Source organism: Triturus cristatus, chromosome 12 (assembly GCF_964204655.1).
Source record: "Triturus cristatus chromosome 12, aTriCri1.1, whole genome shotgun sequence".
Classification (NCBI taxonomy): domain Eukaryota; kingdom Metazoa; phylum Chordata; class Amphibia; order Caudata; family Salamandridae; genus Triturus; species Triturus cristatus.
The window spans coordinates 810,177,805-810,198,172 of NC_140595.1; positions in this window are offsets into that span (position 1 = coordinate 810,177,805).

The window sequence follows — 20,368 nt, forward strand, 5'->3', positions numbered from 1 at the left end:
CCCCTGAGTCCAGACCTCCTTGTACCATTCAACCGTACCTTAAGAAGTGCTTATAAAGAACACTGAACCTTATCCGTGTGTGGTATCTGTCTGTGGGGGGGAAGTTACTTGTCTGTACGATCGCTGGAGACGGCTCTCCCCGGAGACCTCTCCTCCTGTCCCCAGCCGACCCTCCCGGTCCATCTACCCTTTCTAACACAGTGTCTCTCTGTGTTGTCAGCGGCAACAACGGGATAGAATGCATTGGGGACCACCTGCTCCTGAGACACCAGGTGACACCTGACAGCTGTCACACTGGCTCCTGTATCTCTGAGAGCTTCCACCCTATGGCCATTTATGGTCACCCACTGCCTGTACTTCTTAGTGTTCTCAGGCAGCTGGGTTGGAGGGACCACTTCACGGTCTCCTAGCGAGACAAGGGACATCTCTGCGGGACCCCACCCACCTTGGATATCCCTCTCCTCCCCCAAGGCTACACTCGTCACCTGCCGGGGTGGAGCACCAGTGGGTGCTGGTTTACCAAACGATGGACACTTTACATCAGAGGCAAAATGCCCAAAATTGTTACACCTGTAACATCTTACGGGCCCCTTCTGAACAGGAGGACCTGTCGGGGCCCCGGTCGGTTTCTGGGGTGGGGGAGGCTGAGAACCCTTCCCTTGGTTCCCTTGGGGACTACTTTGGGGCCCTTTTGGGAACTGCTTCTGTTTACCCCTGTCCCCCCACTCTTCTGCTGAGGACCCTGCCCACCTTTGGCGGAATCTCCCACGGGACCCTTGTGGACCCTGGTACTGACCCAGCGGTCCGCCTCCTCAGCAAGGTTCCTAGGGTTAGTCAGCCTACTATCTATCAGGTGCTGGCGTAGCTCAGGAAAACAATTACTGGACAAGTGCTCCCATGCCATTAAATCAAGAAGCCCTTGATAATCATTTACCTTACTACCCTTTACCCAACCATCCAGCGCTCTGCAAAAGAAAGTCACATACTCCACATACGTACTATTGGGAATCTTAGTGCAACCCCTGAACCTCTGACTATATAACTCAGGGGTCAACCCATACCTAGTCATCAATGCTTCCTTCATATGGGCGTAAGAATTATGAACATCAGCAGGTAAATCTAACAGTGTGTCCCGCCCTTCACTCAGGAACCGTCCCCACAACCCCGCTCCCCAATCTCTCTCAGGGACCAGGTGGGAAGACATGGCTACCTCGTAGGCTCTGAACAACTGCCCGATGTCGTCATTCTTGAAGAACTCCTTCACTACATCCTTGGGAATATAAACTCTTGGTTCCGCCGGTACTGGCGGTGTGCTGCCACCAGAGGTATTAAGCTCCAAACTTTTTGCTTTCAGCTCCAGCTCCCTCAGCTTCATGTCATGCTCTAATTGTAGTTTCTTTTCTTCCATGGCTAATCTTTGTTTTTCCATATCCATCTGTCCATGAAGTTTTGCCATCTCCACTTCGTGTGCCCGGGTTGCTGCCCTGTCAGCCAACTCTTCTGGCGACAGGCCTCTGTCAAACTCATGGACACTTTCTGATGGAACCATTTCCACCTGATTCTCTGGTGCCTTTGACTCATACCAGGCCCTCAGCGCCTTCACGAGTTGGGTCTTGTTTTTCAACCCAGTTTGGGCAATTCTGAACTTGGAGCAAAAACCTTTCAATTCTTCATTTGTATAGCCCTCAAGTGCGCCTTCTCCCCAATCTATGTCATCTAATCCAGAGATTATAGAGGCTGCCCTTCCGGCGGGGAGTGAACCAGGCATGGCTTAAACAACGGAGATTCTTGGCAAAACAAAAACAACTGCTAGTCTTGTGGCTGTGTTACTGGTCTGCTCTCACTACGTGGTGATCAGTGGTTCACTATACGCAAACCACAAATGCAAATCCGTAAATCATTACCGCTGCCACCAATGTTAGAAATGAGGGGGCTCTGGTTGATGCAGGTGTGTACCCACAACAAGCAGGGACCCTTTACTTCTTGTCAGGGCGAAGGATGTCTCCCCAGAATAACCCCTGCTCACCCTCTAGGTGCGTGGCGCGAGCAGTCTAGGCTAAGTCTCAGGCGTACACGGTTAAGCAAATGCAATTACACATACAGTAAACCCCTTGCATGCACCACAAACGGACACCAATCAGGAAGTATATAAAAATAAGCTTTTATGTAGATTCAGCAGATTCAAATACAAGGCCCAGTAACGTTGAACTGATGGGGCCACAACTCTTGGAAATACGGTAAAGTCTCTTTGTTACGGAAAGTTCTTTAGGCGGGCACAAGGTAACTGTGGGCCTCAGCGCACTTCGTGCTGAGGCGGCGTCCGGGAAGCACACGGCAGATGACAGGGAAATCAGAACGTTGCGGACCCTGGATCCGATGCGAGCTCGCGGTCGAGTTCGTAAGTACAGTACCTTGTTTCTTGACGCGAAGGCGGGTGCGGGATTTCAGCGGCTCTTCGACAGAAGGGCGAGGCGGCGTCCGGGGCTCCCACACTTCACGATGGGGGTCTGATCTTCAGGCTCACGACAAGAGCGGGGTGTTGCAGGTGGCGGGTGAACAAAGCGGGGCAGCCGGGCACGCAGGTTACGTCCGGGCCGTCCGAGGCTTGGAGATGCTCACAACGCCGATTCCGGCGGGAGGGTGAAAGTGCGCAGCGAGCCTCCAGCGAGCGAGGTGACAGGGGCAGCCCAGCACAGCGTAGGGGGAGCGGCTCCGATCGAGCGAGGCTCTTCCCAAGGCGGGGGCGGCTAAGCAGTCCTGGTCACGGCTCAGGGAGGGACTGGGGCACGAGGGTCACAGCTCCGGCGAGGGAAAGGACACCACAGTCCAGCGGCAGGCGAGTGAAGATCAGGTAGAGCCCAATGGTCCTGGGGCTCAGTTCAGGGGGCCAGCTCAGTTCCAAGCCCTTGGAGATCGTTTTTGGAAAAGCACAAGTCTTGAAAGTAAAAATAAAGCAAAGTCTTCAGCAACAGGTTCTCTTCTCCCCTTTGGCAGCAAGGTCACCACTGTAGGCCAATCCCCCAGGACAGGGACAGTCTTCCTCCTACAGCTTTCCCGGTGCCTCCTCCTCAGGCAGAGATTCTTCTTGGTCAAAAGCGGATCTAGTTTCTTAGGAGCAGGGCTCCTACATTTATACAGCAAATCTTTTGTTCGCCCAGGCCAGGGGGGCCCTTGCCTAGTCCAGTGCGGTTTCTGAGCACTTTGTTTACGTGATGCAGGCTTCTTCTTTCAGAGTGCAGGGCAGACTCCTCAGACGCTCCACAGGGGGCGGAGCCGGCATTGAGGTGGCAGAGCACTGTCCTATTCAGAGCCTAGGGGTACTCCTCCCCCCATCTACCTGTCGATCGTCCTATTCACCACCAGGCTACCTAGCCCTGCCCATCTGGGTTCCCCCCAGCCCTGTCACTCACACAGCCAGACATCAGATACACATCACGCAGAGGCGGGCTGAAATGTTTAGGCAAGCAAAGGCCAGCTTTCTAAAAGCGGCATTTGCAAATGCGGAATATTAAAATAAACCTTGGGAAAAGATGTACCTTATTATTCCGAGTTCAGGCATACTAAACTCGATCTCCTACCATGTTCCCTGGGTCGGTTAGGATCATAGGATGTAACAATCCTAACCGCCCATACTGGCCTATGAGAACAGGGTAGCCTTGCAGTAGTGAACAACAAGATGGCGGTAATTCACTACTAGGACATGCCACGCATCTAGGCTTGTCCTACCTTATGCTTACAACGCACCCTGCCCGTGGGCCTACCAGAGGGGTGACTAACATGCAGCTAAGGGAAGGTTTTAGGAACCGGCAAGTGTGGGCACTTGCCAGTCAGCATGTCAGTACCAGACTGCACGCAGGTTCTGCGATGGCAGACCTTAGACATATTTTACCGGCCGCTTCTGTGGGTGGCACAACCAGTGCTGCAAGCCCACCAGCGGTGTTTGCATTTTCCATGCCCTTGCGCACTTTACTGGGGTCTGACAGTAAACCAAACAATCCAATCATGGAATCCAACCAACATATATAATTTACAAGGGAGCACTCGCACCGCGACACTGGTTGGCAGTGGCATAGCTCGCTGAGCGGCCAACACCATAAAAGCACATGAGGCACAGCGACAAAAAGAGGAAGGGAGACTCATGCCAAGGTGCCAGGTCTAACACCGCGTGTAACTTTCCTCACTGCACACGCGACCCGTGGGCCTCCTGGTCACTAACTGAAGTTAGCTCCTTGTCGGCCCAGCGATTCTAGAGGCCCTAGGCCTTTTCCCTTTCCTATTCGTGGTACTTATACCACTATTTTAGTATATGGTTTGATCGGCCACCAGGGCCTATCCATATAAAGTGCAACTTCGGTATATTGTAATACTTTCTTGTTTAACGATTTGTGCTCCTGTGCTCATAAAGAGTCTAGGGGATACTTTGAGTAATAAATACATATATATTTTGAATATATATCTATGTGGTGTCCTTTCATTGGTATAAGGGGGGGTTACATATGGTAAAACAGCTTGCTTTACATGCCAAAACGAGTTTAGCCTGAAAGACTGCTTAGCCTACGCTACCACTAGGGCAGCTGGTTCGAAAAGGTTGACTTACAACCACACCATAAGGGTTGCTTGGCATGGTACAAGTTGGTCACTTTAACTAGTGAACAGCATATACCAGGCCAACTTCTCACATTGGTGAGCAGCGGTTGGGATTTGAGCTTGCTGTGTTTTACCGTTGTAATCTCTTTGTTACCAATTGAAAGATCACATAGGTACCTGTAGGTACATATAAAACAAGATTAGTTATATACTTAAGTTCTACTGAACTTAGTTGTTGTAGAGCAAAGGGAGTAGCACACCCTGACTACAACTACTAGATAGGTTTAGTAGGAAAACCCAAGTGTAGGTAGTTGCAACACATCCACCCACACTTAAGAGCAATGGCTGGGGCAGAGGGGTCCAAGGTACCCATCTCTGTCGAGAGTGACCCCCAGATGGCACCATCCATCTTTGCTACCCTAAACCAAAATGAGCTCAGGCAGTTGGCAAATATCAGGGGCATTAAACAGCCCAGGAACCCTACCTCTGCTGAACTCAGAGAACTCTTACAAGCTGATGAAGATCAGAGAGCTCTCAAGAAAGCCTCCCAGTTAGGCCCCTTAGGGACTGGAACAGGAGGCCCCCCTTCTGAAGATGCTACTGATACAGATGGTAGTGGGGATGAAGGGAGAACTAGCCCAGTGCCAAGTGTTATACGTGGCCCAGCTAACTTAAGGCTACTTGGGACTGACAATGGGTTCACCCCGTTGGATCTCCCTAGTGGACTTAACCAGGGGCTTGGGAGGCAGAGGAATCACTCAGGTGACTCTAATGCTTCTCATGCCTCTAGAGGCTCTCAAGGTCACTCCAGGAGAAGGATGACCAGCCCTCAGAGGAGGGAGCATGAGGCCAGAATGCAGGAAGCTCAGCTGAGGATCAGGAAGCAGGAGCTAGAAGTATCCCTGATGGAAGAGAAACTGAACAAGGCTTGGCAACCTAGAGAGGGTGGGTCTATACCCACTGGTGGCAGCAATGTCCCTAGGGACAAAGATAGGGTCTTTGACAATAGGAACCTGTCCAAGGTTGTGCCCCCCTACAAAAGTGGGGATGATATCCACAAGTGGATGACTGCTCTTGAGAGAGCCTGCAAAGTGCAGCAGGTTCATGAAGACCAGTGGGCAGCAATCTTATGGCTCTCCTTTGAAGGTAGAGGCAGAGATAGACTCCTCATTGTTAGAGAGGAGGATGTCAGAAACTACAGAGCCCTGAAGAGTGTCCTAGTTGATGGGTTAGGCTTAACCACTGAACAGTACAGGTTAATGTTCAGATATACCCAGAAGACACAGACTCAGGACTGGTCTGAATACATTGAATGTGCCACTAAGGCTTTGGAGGGTTGGTTGCTGTGAAGTAAGGTGTCTGATTATACAGGATTGTACAATTTGATGATGAGAGAACAGATTTTAAATAACTGTCAGAACCAGCAACTGCATCAACACTTGGTTGACTCAGATCTGACCTCTCCCCAAGAATTGGGAAAGAAGGCAGACAAATGGGTCAGAACCAGGGTTAAGCAAAAGAACCAGAACCAGGGCCAAGGGGGTGATCAGAAGAAAACAGACCAAAAGGGTGGAGATCAGAAATCCAAAGGCCAGAAGTCTTCAACAGGGCCCCAAACTAGTACTAACGAGGGTGGGTCCCAACAACCTAAAGGGAAGAAGAAAGAAGGTCCAAAGAAACCCTGGTGCAAATCTTGCAAGAATACAACTCACTGGACTAGTGATTGTAAGAAGGGTGGAGCCCCCAACACTGTTGCCCCTAAGGCACCTGCTCCCAGTACTACTGTTAGCAGTGTTGGTCCCCAGACAAAGGGTGTAGTGGGAATCACTATGGGAACTGAAGGAGATTCTGACTTAGACAGAACCCTTACACAGGCAGTCTTGATCTGTGATGGGGACATGGATTTGTCCCTGACTGTGAGCCCCAGTAACCTGGGCAAGTACAGACAGACTCCTTTAATAAATGAAAAAGGGGCTCAAGCCTACAGGGACACATGTGCCAGTGTCACTATGGTGACACCAGGCTTTGTGGACCCTGGACAGTACATACCAGGTGAGAATTACCTGGTGACCAATGCCAGAAATGCCACTACTTCACATAGTGTGGCTGTTGTTAACTTCTCATGGGGAGGGGTAGCTGGCCTCAAAAGGGTTGTGGTTAGTGCAGACCTCCCAGTAGAATGTTTGTTGGGCAATGACCTACAGAGTTCTCTATGGTCAGAAGTGGAGTACAGGACACATGCAGAGATGTTAGGTATATCACCACATGTCCTTGCTGTAACCAGGTCACAGGCCAAAAAGTGCCTTACTGAACCTCAGGTCTTGGATCCTGGAACAATGGACCAAGCACCTACCAAGAAGAAGAACAGGACGGTTAAGGCTGTGCCTTCCCCCCTGCCTCCAAGTGATGATCAGCCTTCCCAGGAAGATGATCTTGAGAACCCTGAAGGAACTGTTCCTGAAGAGCTTGAACCTGACCAGGTTGAGTTTCTGGGGACAGGGGGACCTTCCAGGGCTGACTTGGGGCAGGCTCAGTTATCCTGTCCATCTCTTGAACCCCTCAGACAGCAGGCTGCTGCTGAGGCTGCTGGGAATGCTCAAGGTACCCATAAAGTGTATTGGGATGATGGGCTCCTTTATTCAGAGGCTAGAGACCCAAAACCTGGTGCAACCAGGAGGTTGGTTATACCTCTGCAATTTAGGGGCTTCCTTCTTACCTTGGCCCATGAAATTCCTCTAGCAGGACACTTAGGCCAGAACAAGATTTGGGACAGGCTTGTCCCTCACTTTCACTGGCCTCACATGAATGAAGATACCAAGGAGTTTTGTCGCTCCTGTGTGACCTGCCAAGCCAGTGGCAAATCAGGTGGCACAACAAAGACCCCCCTAATACCACTACCTGTGGTGGGGGTCCCCTTTGAAAGAGTGGGAATAGATATAGTGGGTCCCATGGATCCTCCCACTGCATCTGGTCACAGATTTATACTGGTGGTATTGGATCATGCCACCAGGTATCCAGAGGCAATTCCCCTTAGGACCACAACAGCTCCTGTTGTGGCCAGGGCCCTACTGGGAGTATTCTCCAGAGTGGGGTTTCCTAAGGAGGTGGTTTCTGACAGAGGTACCAACTTCATGTCAGGATACTTGACAGCTATGTGGAAGGAATGTGGTGTCAACTACAAGTTCACCACCCCTTATCACCCACAATGCAATGGGCTTGTTGAGAGATTCAACAAGACTCTAAAGGGTATGATCAAAGGATTACCTGAAAAGCTCAGGCGAAGATGGGACATCCTTCTACCCTGCCTTCTGTTTGCTTACAGAGAGGTCCCAAAAAAAGGAGTTGGCTACAGCCCCTTTGAATTGTTGTTTGGGCACCCTGTAAGAGGCCCCCTATGTCTGGTGAGGGAAGGATGGGAGTTACCTCGCAAAAAGCCTAAGCAAGACATAGTGGACTATGTACTTGGTCTCCGCTCCAGGATGGTTGAGTATATGGAGAAGGCATCCAAAAACCTTGAGGCAAGCCAGGCCTTACAGAAAGCTTGGCATGACCAAAAGGCTGTCTCGGTTGAGTTTCAGCCAGGACAGAAGGTTTGGTGTTGGAGCCAGTGGCCCCAGCAGCACTCCAAGACAAATGGTCTGGACCCCACACAATCCTGGAAAAGAAGGGAGAGGTTACCTACTTGGTGGACCTAGGCACTCCCAGGAGTCCCCACAGGGTACTCCATGTTAACAGGTTAAAAGCATATGTTGACAGGGCAGACATGGGCTTGCTCATGGCTACAGATGAGGGACAGGAGAAAGAGAGTGACCCTCTCCCAGACCTGTTGTCTCAGAACCCTGAAGATGGTTCAGTTGAAGGAGTGACCCTTGGAGGCAACCTCACTGATCATCAGCAGATTGAATGTAGACAGGTTCTACAATCATTTCAGCATATGTTTTCACTGATACCTAGTCAAACTGACTGGTGTACCCATGTGGTGGACACTGGTTACAGTCTGCCTGTAAAGAACAAGCTTTACAGACAACCTGACCACGTCAGGGACTGTATAAAGGCTGAGGTACATAAAATGCTGGAATTAGGTGTCATTGAACCCTCAGAGAGCCCCTGGGCTAGCCCAGTGGTTCTGGTCCCCAAACCTCACACCAAAGATGGCAAGAGAGAGATGAGGTTCTGTGTGGATTACAGAGGACTCAATGCTGTCCCTAGGACAGATGCACATCCTATTCCAAGGGCAGATGAGCTCATAGATAAACTGGCTTCTGCTAAGTTTTTGAGCACATTTGATTTGACAGCTGGCTATTGGCAAATCGGGTTAGCTGAGGAGTCTAAGGCCAAAACAGCATTTTCAACCCCAGGTGGGCATTATCAATTTTTGGTGATGCCCTTTGGTCTGAAGAATGCACCTGCCACCTTCCAAAGGTTGGTGAATCACGTCCTTACTGGGTTGGATGACTTTTGTGCAGCATATCTTGATGACATTGCTGTCTTTAGCTCCACCTGGGAGGATCACCTGATCCACCTGAAGAAGGTACTTGAGGCTCTGCAAAAGGCAGGCCTCACTATCAAGGCTACTAAGTGCCAGATAGGGCAGAGTAAGGTTGTGTACTTGGGCCACCTTGTAGGTGGAGGCCAAGTTCAACCACTGGAGAGTAAGATACAATCCATCAAGGACTGGTCCCCTCCAACCACCCAGACTCAAGTTCGAGCTTTCTTGGGCTTGACTGGGTACTACAGGAAGTTTGTTAAGAACTATGGGTCCATTGTGACTCCTCTTAATGATCTGACATCCAAGAAGATGCCCAAAAAGGTTCAGTGGACAGTAAGCTGTCAAAAGGCATTTGATTACCTGAAGAAGGCCATGTGCTCTGCACCTATCCTGAAAAGTCCTGACTACTCCAAAGAGTTTATTGTCCAAACAGATGCTTCTGAGTTGGGTGTGGGAGCTGTGCTGTCACAACTTAATGTAGATGGTCAAGACCAACCCATTGCTGTTATTAGCAGATGGTTGACCCCCAGAGAGAAGAATTGGTCAGCTATTGAGAGGGAGGCCTTTGCTGTGGTGTGGGCCCTGAAGAAGCTGAGGCCATACTTGTTTGGCACTCACTTCAAGATTCAAACCGACCACAAGCCCCTCTTGTGGCTAAATCAGATGAAGGGTGAAAACCCCAAACTGCTTAGGTGGTCCATTTCCCTACAGGGGATGGACTTTACAGTGGAGCACCGGCCAGGTACAGACCATGGGAATGCAGATGGTCTCTCCAGGTACTTCCACTTAGGACATGAAGACGAGACTGGTCAAGGCTAGTTTAATGTCCCTGCGTTTGGGGGGGGGGGGTTGTGTAGCTATCCTATGGTCACCCCAAATTTTTGCTTTTTGCTTCACTGGTTTTTGACATATTGAGGCTGTGGGCCTGCTAATCAGACCCCCAGCCTGCTGTTCTCTCTACTAAATTGACACTATGCACTCTAGGTGCATAACCAATTGGAACTAGATCACCCTGTGAGCCCCCTGTACCAGTGTACACTAGGTACCCAGGGCATTGGTGTATCTAAGGCCTACCAGGGGCTGAAGCATGTATTATGTCACCCCTGGCCTGGCCTAGCAATTTGACACAACTGGCTGATCACTCAGCTGGGGTAAGTTGGTGTAACCACCTCTTACTTAGGTGTAGTATACCTATACCTAACTTTAAATGGGACACATGTTAACCTATAAGTCACTCCTATGGCAGGCCTTGACAATCCTGAAGGCAGAGGGCTTGGTTCCATGTGAGATGGTGCTCTGGCATGAGCTGAGCCTGTCTGCAGTGGTCGGAACAACTTCCTTCTACCGTTTCCAGGTATCGTCATACCATATACTCTTAAGTGCATTATGAACCTCGCGGTTAGATGCTATCTTTGGTTTGGCTTTATCAAAACATGTCGAGTAAGGTGTCATACGAATTGGAATACTAACCCCTCGCCAGTTCTGGCGACGGGGTTAGCATTCCACCCTTCTAGAGGGACACGACATGTACAGTACCTGAAACCCGGGAAAATCAGACATAGCCTCAGCTCCACAAAATGGACGCTGCCACCACCGACACAAGTCTGCCCTCCTGCTTCTGGGAGTCCTTCCAGCTTGGGAGACGTGGACAAAGGGTTTCCTGCCAGGTGAGGTGCGAGCACCACCCCAGACAGGATTTTGTGTATTGGTCAGGTAGGGCTTGAATGGAATCAGACATGCCTGAGGCTCACAAGGAGCCTCGGTGCATATGCCAGTTCAAACCGGTCCTGGGGCACACCAGCCCCGGACCTGGGGCGAGCTGGACAAAGGATTGGGGGTGTAACCACCCCCCTTCCTGGTCCCACCCTTAGGGAGGGACCTAGCAGGTAGTCCGGCCCCTAGAATCCGCTTAAAGGTAGGAGCTGTGTCCTAAGACTTCAGACATCCTGGAATCAACTTAATATAAAGAAGAAGACGGGAACTTCGACGCTCTGCTGCACAGAGGTCAGAAGGAAATCTCCCCTATGGTCAGGGAGTGACCATCTTGCTAACGCAAGCACCAACCAGCTACTCGACATCTGCTTTGCCGCCGCCTCCTGCCGGAGCCCGAGCCCAGAGCACAACAAGACCTGAACCTCCAGACCTCTCACAGCCCGATCCACAGTCCCTGCAAAGAAGGAACCCGTGGAGGCACCGAGACACGTGGAGCCAGCCATCTTGAAAGACCCACGACAAGCTGCAAGCGCGACAACAGAGGCTCCCTCCAAGTTGTGCTTTGGGACCTGAGAAGCCCAACACCCGAGCAGCATCTGCACCAAAGGTGAGCCCTCCAGCATCTCCACGATCTGCGTGGGGCCCCTCTGCACTTTGCAACTCGACGCGCCTAACCGGACCCTGGCCCGTTGGCTAGTGGCCATCTTGGCGACCTACTTTGAAAACTACGACACTGGTATGGTTGCTCCAGACTGGCCCCTGCTTCCCTCCAAAGGAGCAGCCCCTCTGACCTTGCTGGTCAGAGTAATCAGCTTTCTTTGATTCCTGTGACTCCTGCTTTTGCAAAGGCTTGTTTCCTTCCTTTGAGTCGCCGACACCGCCGACAGCGAGAGCCTGCGTGGGACAGCTCCTGAACCGACTCCTGGACGTTGTCGACCTTCAGGGACCACGTGGCTGCAGAGACAAGCTACACCTCTTTGCCTGTTTGCACCCGACATCGCCTGGTACCTACCTGGTGCCCTCCGGTCACTGGCTAGTGACTGTGAACACTGTCCCCTCTGCTTACAGGTCTTCTACATCTCCGATCCACCCTTGGATCCACCGCATCTCTTCTGGACCGACCGCCTGCAGCATCTTTGTCATCAGGCTCCATTGAACAGATAGACGAAACCCGACGCACTTCGAGACCTATGCACCCGCTTCCTGTGGGTGAGGTAAAGCTGGCACTCCGGTGCCCAAGTGTAGAGAAACATCTCTAGTGTCTGTGTTTTAAGTCTTAAGTTCGTAGTCCATTCAGAAGACCCTTCTAGCAGTAACTTTTGAACTTTTACGCACCTATTGAAAACCTATGGGAGCCCGCGTGTAACTTTCCTCACTGCACACGCGACCCGTGGACCTCCTGGTCACTAACTGAAGTTAGCTCCTAGTAGGCCCAGCGATTCTAGAGGCCCTAGGCCTTTTCCCTTTCCTATTCGTGGTACTTATACCACTATTTTAGTATATGGTTTGATCGGCCACCAGGGCCTATCCATTTAAAGTGCAACTTCTGTATATTGTAATACTTTCTTGTTTAACGATTTGTGCTCCTGTGCTCATAAAGAGTCTAGGGGATACTTAGAGTAATAAATACATATATATTTTGAATATATATCTGTGTGGTGTCCTTTCATTGGTATAAGGGGGGGGGGGTTACATATGGTAAAACAGCTTGCTTTACATGCCAAAACAAGTTTAGCCTGAAAGACTGCTTAGCCTACGCTAGCACTAGGGCAGCTGGTCCGAAAAGGTTGACTTACAACCACACCATAAGGGTTGCTTGGCATGGTACAAGGTGGTCACTTTAACTAGTGAACAGCATATCCCAGGGCAACTTCTCACAGTGTGACATCACCAGTGAGCAAGACTATAGTTACATACAGGGATGCCAGGCAGTGTGTCATCGCAGGTGAGCAAGACTATAGTTACATATAGGGATGCCAGGCAGTATGCCATCACCAGTGAGTGAGATTATAGTTAACATACAGGGTTGCCAGGCAGTGTGCCATCGCCAGTGAGTGAGACTATAGTTACATATGGGGTTGCAGGCAGTGTGCCATCGCCAGTGAGCGAGACTATAGTTACACATAGGGATGCCAGGGTGTATGCCATCGCCTGTGAGCGAGGCTAGTCATACATAGGGTTGTGAAGCAGTGTGCCATTGTCAGTGAGACTATAGTTACACATAGGGATGCCAGGCAGTGGGCCATCACCAGTGAGTGAGACTAGTTACACATAGGGATACCAGGCAGTGTGCCATCGCCAGTGAGCGAGACTGTAGTTACACATAGGGATGCCAGGCAGTGGTCCATCACCAGTGAGAGACCAAAGTTACACTCCTTGCTGTAACCAGGTCACAGGCCAAAAAGTGCCTTACTGAACCTCAGGTCTTGGATCCTGGAACAATGGACCAAGCACCTACCAAGAAGAAGAACAGGACGGTTAAGGCTGTGCCTTCCCCCCTGCCTCCAAGTGATGATCAGCCTTCCCAGGAAGATGATCTTGAGAACCCTGAAGGAACTGTTCCTGAAGAGCTTGAACCTGACCAGGTTGAGTTTCTGGGGACAGGGGGACCTTCCAGGGCTGACTTGGGGCAGGCTCAGTTATCCTGTCCATCTCTTGAACCCCTCAGACAGCAGGCTGCTGCTGAGGCTGCTGGGAATGCTCAAGGTACCCATAAAGTGTATTGGGATGATGGGCTCCTTTATTCAGAGGCTAGAGACCCAAAACCTGGTGCAACCAGGAGGTTGGTTATACCTCTGCAATTTAGGGGCTTCCTTCTTACCTTGGCCCATGATATTCCTCTAGCAGGACACTTAGGCCAGAACAAGATTTGGGACAGGCTTGTCCCTCACTTTCACTGGCCTCACATGAATGAAGATACCAAGGAGTTTTGTCGCTCCTGTGTGACCTGCCAAGCCAGTGGCAAATCAGGTGGCACAACAAAGACCCCCCTAATACCACTACCTGTGGTGGGGGTCCCCTTTGAAAGAGTGGGAATAGATATAGTGGGTCCCATGGATCCTCCCACTGCATCTGGTCACAGATTTATACTGGTGGTATTGGATCATGCCACCAGGTATCCAGAGGCAATTCCCCTTAGGACCACAACAGCTCCTGTTGTGGCCAGGGCCCTACTGGGAGTATTCTCCAGAGTGGGGTTTCCTAAGGAGGTGGTTTCTGACAGAGGTACCAACTTCATGTCAGGATACTTGACAGCTATGTGGAAGGAATGTGGTGTCAACTACAAGTTCACCACCCCTTATCACCCACAATGCAATGGGCTTGTTGAGAGATTCAACAAGACTCTAAAGGGTATGATCAAAGGATTACCTGAAAAGCTCAGGCGAAGATGGGACATCCTTCTACCCTGCCTTCTGTTTGCTTACAGAGAGGTCCCAAAAAAAGGAGTTGGCTACAGCCCCTTTGAATTGTTGTTTGGGCACCCTGTAAGAGGCCCCCTATGTCTGGTGAGGGAAGGATGGGAGTTACCTCGCAAAAAGCCTAAGCAAGACATAGTGGACTATGTACTTGGTCTCCGCTCCAGGATGGTTGAGTATATGGAGAAGGCATCCAAAAACCTTGAGGCAAGCCAGGCCTTACAGAAAGCTTGGCATGACCAAAAGGCTGTCTCGGTTGAGTTTCAGCCAGGACAGAAGGTTTGGTGTTGGAGCCAGTGGCCCCAGCAGCACTCCAATACAAATGGTCTGGACCCCACACAATCCTGGAAAAGAAGGGAGAGGTTACCTACTTGGTGGACCTAGGCACTCCCAGGAGTCCCCACAGGGTACTCCATGTTAACAGGTTAAAAGCATATGTTGACAGGGCAGACATGGGCTTGCTCATGGCTACAGATGAGGGACAGGAGAAAGAGAGTGACCCTCTCCCAGACCTGTTGTCTCAGAACCCTGAAGATGGTTCAGTTGAAGGAGTGACCCTTGGAGGCAACCTCACTGATCATCAGCAGATTGAATGTAGACAGGTTCTACAATCATTTCAGCATATGTTTTCACTGATACCTAGTCAAACTGACTGGTGTACCCATGTGGTGGACACTGGTTACAGTCTGCCTGTAAAGAACAAGCTTTACAGACAACCTGACCACGTCAGGGACTGTATAAAGGCTGAGGTACATAAAATGCTGGAATTAGGTGTCATTGAACCCTCAGAGAGCCCCTGGGCTAGCCCAGTGGTTCTGGTCCCCAAACCTCACACCAAAGATGGCAAGAGAGAGATGAGGTTCTGTGTGGATTACAGAGGACTCAATGCTGTCCCTAGGACAGATGCACATCCTATTCCAAGGGCAGATGAGCTCATAGATAAACTGGCTTCTGCTAAGTTTTTGAGCACATTTGATTTGACAGCTGGCTATTGGCAAATCGGGTTAGCTGAGGAGTCTAAGGCCAAAACAGCATTTTCAACCCCAGGTGGGCATTATCAATTTTTGGTGATGCCCTTTGGTCTGAAGAATGCACCTGCCACCTTCCAAAGGTTGGTGAATCACGTCCTTACTGGGTTGGATGACTTTTGTGCAGCATATCTTGATGACATTGCTGTCTTTAGCTCCACCTGGGAGGATCACCTGATCCACCTGAAGAAGGTACTTGAGGCTCTGCAAAAGGCAGGCCTCACTATCAAGGCTACTAAGTGCCAGATAGGGCAGAGTAAGGTTGTGTACTTGGGCCACCTTGTAGGTGGAGGCCAAGTTCAACCACTGGAGAGTAAGATACAATCCATCAAGGACTGGTCCCCTCCAACCACCCAGACTCAAGTTCGAGCTTTCTTGGGCTTGACTGGGTACTACAGGAAGTTTGTTAAGAACTATGGGTCCATTGTGACTCCTCTTAATGATCTGACATCCAAGAAGATGCCCAAAAAGGTTCAGTGGACAGTAAGCTGTCAAAAGGCATTTGATTACCTGAAGAAGGCCATGTGCTCTGCACCTATCCTGAAAAGTCCTGACTACTCCAAAGAGTTTATTGTCCAAACAGATGCTTCTGAGTTGGGTGTGGGAGCTGTGCTGTCACAACTTAATGTAGATGGTCAAGACCAACCCATTGCTGTTATTAGCAGATGGTTGACCCCCAGAGAGAAGAATTGGTCAGCTATTGAGAGGGAGGCCTTTGCTGTGGTGTGGGCCCTGAAGAAGCTGAGGCCATACTTGTTTGGCACTCACTTCAAGATTCAAACCGACCATAAGCCCCTCTTGTGGCTAAATCAGATGAAGGGTGAAAACCCCAAACTGCTTAGGTGGTCCATTTCCCTACAGGGGATGGACTTTACAGTGGAGCACCGGCCAGGTACAGACCATGGGAATGCAGATGGTCTCTCCAGGTACTTCCACTTAGGACATGAAGACGAGACTGGTCAAGGCTAGTTTAATGTCCCTGCGTTTGGGGGGGGGGGGGTTGTGTAGCTATCCTATGGTCACCCCAAATTTTTGCTTTTTGCTTCACTGGATTTTGACATATTGAGGCTGTGGGCCTGCTAATCAGACCCCCAGCCTGCTGTTCTCTCTACTAAATTGACACTATGCACTCTAGGTGCATAACCAATTGGAACTAGATCACCCTGTGAGCCCCCTGTACCAGTGTACACTAGGTACCCAGGGCATTGGTGTATCTAAGGCCTACCAGGGGCTGAAGCATGTATTATGTCACCCCTGGCCTGGCCTAGCAATTTGACACAACTGGCTGATCACTCAGCTGGGGTAAGTTGGTGTAACCACCTCTTACTTAGGTGTAGTATACCTATACCTAACTTTAAATGGGACACATGTTAACCTATAAGTCACTCCTATGGCAGGCCTTGACAATCCTGAAGGCAGAGGGCTTGGTTCCATGTGAGATGGTGCTCTGGCATGAGCTGAGCCTGTCTGCAGTGGTCGGAACAACTTCCTTCTACCGTTTCCAGGTATCGTCATACCATATACTCTTAAGTGCATTATGAACCTCGCGGTTAGATGCTATCTTTGGTTTGGCTTTATCAAAACATGTCGAGTAAGGTGTCATACGAATTGGAATACTAACCCCTCGCCAGTTCTGGCGACGGGGTTAGCATTCCACCCTTCTAGAGGGACACGACATGTACAGTACCTGAAACCCGGGAAAATCAGACATAGCCTCAGCTCCACAAAATGGACGCTGCCACCACCGACACAAGTCTGCCCTCCTGCTTCTGGGAGTCCTTCCAGCTTGGGAGACGTGGACAAAGGGTTTCCTGCCAGGTGAGGTGCGAGCACCACCCCAGACAGGATTTTGTGTATTGGTCAGGTAGGGCTTGAATGGAATCAGACATGCCTGAGGCTCACAAGGAGCCTCGGTGCATATGCCAGTTCAAACCGGTCCTGGGGCACACCAGCCCCGGACCTGGGGCGAGCTGGACAAAGGATTGGGGGTGTAACCACCCCCCTTCCTGGTCCCACCCTTAGGGAGGGACCTAGCAGGTAGTCCGGCCCCTAGAATCCGCTTAAAGGTAGGAGCTGTGTCCTAAGACTTCAGACATCCTGGAATCAACTTAATATAAAGAAGAAGACGGGAACTTCGACGCTCTGCTGCACAGAGGTCAGAAGGAAATCTCCCCTATGGTCAGGGAGTGACCATCTTGCTAACGCAAGCACCAACCAGCTACTCGACATCTGCTTTGCTGCCGCCTCCTGCCGGAGCCCGAGCCCAGAGCACAACAAGACCTGAACCTCCAGACCTCTCACAGCCCGATCCACAGTCCCTGCAAAGAAGGAACCCGTGGAGGCACCGAGACACGTGGAGCCAGCCATCTTGAAAGACCCACGACAAGCTGCAAGCGTGACAACAGAGGCTCCCTCCAAGTTGTGCTTTGGGACCTGAGAAGCCCAACACCCGAGCAGCATCTGCACCAAAGGTGAGCCCTCCAGCATCTCCACGATCTGCGTGGGGCCCCTCTGCACTTTGCAACTCGACGCGCCTAACCGGACCCTGGCCCGTTGGCTAGTGGCCATCTTGGCGACCTACTTTGAAAACTACGACACTGGTATAGTTGCTCCAGACTGGCCCCTGCTTCCCTCCAAAGGAGCAGCCCCTCTGACCTTGCTGGTCAGAGTAATCAGCTTTCTTTGATTCCTGTGACTCCTGCTTTTGCAAAGGCTTGTTTCCTTCCTTTGAGTCGCCGACACCGCCGACAGCGAGAGCCTGCGTGGGACAGCTCCTGAACCGACTCCTGGACGTTGTCGACCTTCAGGGACCACGTGGCTGCAGAGACAAGCTACACCTCTTTGCCTGTTTGCACCCGACATCGCCTGGTACCTACCTGGTGCCCTCCGGTCACTGGCTAGTGACTGTGAACACTGTCCCCTCTGCTTACAGGTCTTCTACAACTCCGATCCACCCTTGGATCCACCGCATCTCTTCTGGACCGACCGCCTGCAGCATCTTTGTCATCAGGCTCCATTGAACAGATAGACGAAACCCGACGCACTTCGAGACCTATGCACCCGCTTCCTGTGGGTGAGGTAAAGCTGGCACTCCGGTGCCCAAGTGTAGAGAAACATCTCTAGTGTCTGTGTTTTAAGTCTTAAGTTCGTAGTCCATTCAGAAGACCCTTCTAGCAGTAACTTTTGAACTTTTACGCACCTATTGAAAACCTATGGGAGCCCGCGTGTAACTTTCCTCACTGCACACGCGACCCGTGGACCTCCTGGTCACTAACTGAAGTTAGCTCCTAGTAGGCCCAGCGATTCTAGAGGCCCTAGGCCTTTTCCCTTTCCTATTCGTGGTACTTATACCACTATTTTAGTATATGGTTTGATCGGCCACCAGGGCCTATCCATTTAAAGTGCAACTTCTGTATATTGTAATACTTTCTTGTTTAACGATTTGTGCTCCTGTGCTCATAAAGAGTCTAGGGGATACTTAGAGTAATAAATACATATATATTTTGAATATATATCTGTGTGGTGTCCTTTCATTGGTATAAGGGGGGGGGGGTTACATATGGTAAAACAGCTTGCTTTACATGCCAAAACGAGTTTAGCCTGAAAGACTGCTTAGCCTACGCTAGCACTAGGGCAGCTGGTCCGAAAAGGTTGACTTACAACCACACCATAAGGGTTGCTTGGCATGGTACAAGGTGGTCACTTTAACTAGTGAACAGCATATCCCAGGGCAACTTCTCACAGTGTGACATCACCAGTGAGCAAGACTATAGTTACATACAGGGATGCCAGGCAGTGTGTCATCGCAGGTGAGCAAGACTATAGTTACATATAGGGATGCCAGGCAGTATGCCATCACCAGTGAGTGAGATTATAGTTAACATACAGGGTTGCCAGGCAGTGTGCCATCGCCAGTGAGTGAGACTATAGTTACATATGGGGTTGCAGGCAGTGTGCCATCGCCAGTGAGCGAGACTATAGTTACACATAGGGATGCCAGGGTGTATGCCATCGCCTGTGAGCGAGGCTAGTCATACATAGGGTTGTGAAGCAGTGTGCCATTGTCAGTGAGACTATAGTTACACATAGGGATGCCAGGCAGTGGGCCATCACCAGTGAGTGAGACTAGTTACACATAGGGATACCAGGCAGTGTGCCATCGCCAGTGAGCGAGACTATAGTTACACATAGGGATGCCAGGCAGTGGTCCATCACCAGTGAGAGACCAAAGTTACACACAAGGATGCCAGGCAGTGTGCCATAGCCAGTGAGAAAGACTATAGTTACACAATGTGATGCCAGGCAGTATGCCATTGCCACTGAGCGAGACTATAGTTACACGTAGGGATGTCAGGCAGTCTGCCATCGCCAGTGAGTGAGACTATAGTTACACATAGGGATGTCAGGCAGTGTGCCATCGCCAGTGTGTGAGACTATAGTTACACATAGGGATGCCAGGCAGTGTGCCATCGCCAGTGACTGAGACTATAGTTACACATAGGGATGGCAGGCAGTCTACCATCACCAGTGAGTGAGACTACAGTTACACATAGGGATGTCAGGCAGTGTGCCATCGCCAGTGAGCAAGACTACAGTTACACATAGGGATGCCAGGCAGTGTGCCATCGCCAGTGAGAGAGACAATAGTTACACATAGGGACGCCATGCAGTGTGCCATCGCTAGTGTGCGGGAATAGTTACACATGAATTTGCCAGTCAGTATGCCATTGCAGGTGAGCGAGACTATAGTTAAATAATTTGATGCCAGGCAGTGTGCCATTGCCAGTGAGCGAGACTATAGATACATATAGGGAGCTAGGCAGTGTGCCATCGCCAGTGAGTGAGACTATAGTTGCACATAGGGATGCGAGGCAGTGTGCCAACGCCAGTGAGCGAGACTATAGTTACACAAAGGGATGCCAAGCAGTGTGCCATCGCTAGTGACCGAACCTAAAGTTACACATAGGGATGCCAGGCGGTTTGCCCTTAGAAGTGAGCGCGACTAATTACACATATGGATGCCAGGCAGTGTGCCCTTGCCAGTGAGCGAGACTATCTTTACACATAGGGAGCCAGTCAGTGTGCCAGCGCCACTGAGCGAGACTATAGTTACACATAGGGTTGCCAGGCAGTGT